This window comes from Cuculus canorus, chromosome 5 (assembly GCF_017976375.1).
Source record: "Cuculus canorus isolate bCucCan1 chromosome 5, bCucCan1.pri, whole genome shotgun sequence".
Lineage (NCBI taxonomy): Eukaryota > Metazoa > Chordata > Aves > Cuculiformes > Cuculidae > Cuculus > Cuculus canorus.
In genome coordinates, this window is record NC_071405.1 from 26,138,414 (window position 1) to 26,140,998 (window position 2,585).

Sequence of the window (2,585 nt, forward strand, 5' to 3'; positions counted from 1 at the left end):
TGCTAAACCCACACAGCTGACAAAACTGTCCAGATAAAATTATTTAGGATGATCAGACTCAGTCCAGTGAAAGGAAAAGGAAATTAATCAGCATCCAACATATCCAAATCTCTTGTTGCCAATTTTAATCAGCGAGTCATGGGGAAACATTTAGTTTGTAGGGAAAGCAGATACACAGACTTAGCTGTGAGAAAAACTTCTTCTAGGATCCTGACCAACATACACATACACACAGACTTAAGAGCTGCATATTATCTGAGCATAGCTTCGTTCGCTTGCATGGTCAATGGCATAAGTCACCAGTTCACACAGGGACTCCTACTCAAATACCATCATTCAAAGTTGTAGGTCCTCATCAAAAAGCCAAGGACTACTGCCCTCTTCCAAACCCAGAAATGCAAAGACAGCCATGGCTTTGCCAGCAGGATAGGAAAGAGCAAATCAAACTTGGAAAAGGTCAGCAATCAATCAGTAGAATCATGAAGTAAGATTTTTCTTCCCCATGAAGTATGGGCAACAGTCCTGAACAAACGCCAAGACAACCAATTCTTCCATTATATTTACTCCTTACTTACTGTTTGTTGTCTTGAATTAAGAGAGTCCACTATTCAAATAACTTCTCCCTTAGTTTCACAGAGAAATGCTAGCTCAGCAGGAAAGCTCCCATATAAGCCAGTTCAAAATAATTAAAGCTTTCACAATTACAGGTTATGACTCTCAGCTGTGGCATCTTGCAGCCATTCAGACAATTGTTTTCTCCAAAACCAGAAAATGATGGGGGAAGGAAAGGGGAAATTTCTCTCACACACTTGAGTTTGAGCTATTCCAGCTTTGTGCAAAGATACATTTTATCTCCTTCATACTTAAATTTGAAGAGAATATTGACTGAAGTATTACAAATGGCCAGGTAACTGAGCTGCACATGAAGTTGCTCATGTGTTTGTTACCTCCCCCTCATTCCCAAACAATTAATGGATCCTCCTTTGCAGAGATTTGCCTCTCTAAATTTTTTGAGATTATTGCATTCATGTGTTTCTTCTTTCAGCAAATCTCCGTAGCAGACCAGCTGCTGGCAACACCTGCCTCAGCCTCCAGAAAATTCTGTAGAGCACCCCTCACCTGCTCTTCAAGAAGCTGTTCACATTCCTCAAGTGTAACAGTAGATCTGGCTAGAGCTGGTTTTTATTTCACTACAACATATAAGTCAGTCGAGTTCTTTCTGTGAGTGCGTCTTAAAATCAAAGCAGAATTTTGTTGCACTGTATTTATGTTAATGTTTATACTAAATCCATGTCCAAGTAAAAAACCAAAATCTAGCGATAGTCCCAACATTTTTATTCATATACAGAAGGACTTACAAAAAGAACTGAAAGAAAAATATAATTTGAGATTTTAGTCCCGAGATTACACAATCAAACTAGAACTGGTGCAGGGAAAGCAGGAATAGGCTGGGGAAGACATTGCTGATAGGAGAGCATGAGTCAACTAGTGGCAATAAGAAAAGGAAATGTACTGAGCAGATCTTATGGCAGATTCAGAGAAAGAAAAAGAAAAGGACTGGAAAGCAAAGCAGTTATTCCTGCCGTGAGAAGTGAAAGTGAGAGTATTGCCCTACAGCTATAAATAAAGAAGCAATGGCGATCAGGGTCCAAGTATTTTCTCTGGTAGATACCATTGATTTCAGTATAATATAATACGAATAGGTCCAAGTGCTTCCTTGAATCTTTTACTTTCAGAACTATTATTTTGCAGGAAACTAAGAAAGTGGGCTCTTATTTCCTCTGCTCACTTCTTATTTAAATGAAGATGTAACCTTAGTGTGGTATTCTGCAATCGTGGTTGCCATTTCCAATTTCAGTTTAATCATGTGCGTATTAGAGGAAAAATACCTATGCCTCTTACAAAGTGGAAAATTAGTTTTATGTGAATTATCCCAAATGCAGACTAAAGTCAGTATATGTAGGGAAAAGGCTCTGATCTGTTCTGCTCCTAGAGTATCATTCTGTTTCATACTGATATCCCATCTGTGAGCTTGAAGAAACTTTCACCCCATTAAAATCTTTAAGTGGTACTTGGATTTTGTACTGAGTCTCAGCAGACTGAGTAGCCAGAGACTTCTGCTGAGGAAAAGCAGTGCCTTCCAGAAACATAAACAGTGCATTTCTTCCCATGAGGGAGAAATATGTAAGATTGTAAATGAGTTGTTTGATCTTTTCTGTTTTAAAGATCCAAGTCTTAAAAAAAAAGCTGATTTGCTTAACACCTAATTATGTTTAATACCAGTATAAAAAAGAAATGCACTCACCATCCCCAAAATCTGGAGCAGATTTGTGTGTCTCTGTTTGCACACATACTCACGCAAAGTTCTGGAAGCTGTTGTGCAAACACATAACTGTTTTATACACATACTGTGGCACAGAATATTTTAGCTGGATTTGTGTTGTTTATCACCCATATTCAAATATGAGCAGTCTCATACTGGATACAGGAGACAAACATTGCTTTTGAAATATAGTATGCAAGAAAGTCCAGGAACATGATGTCATCAACAGAGGGATGAGTCTGTTCTCTTCAGGGAGGGGCAG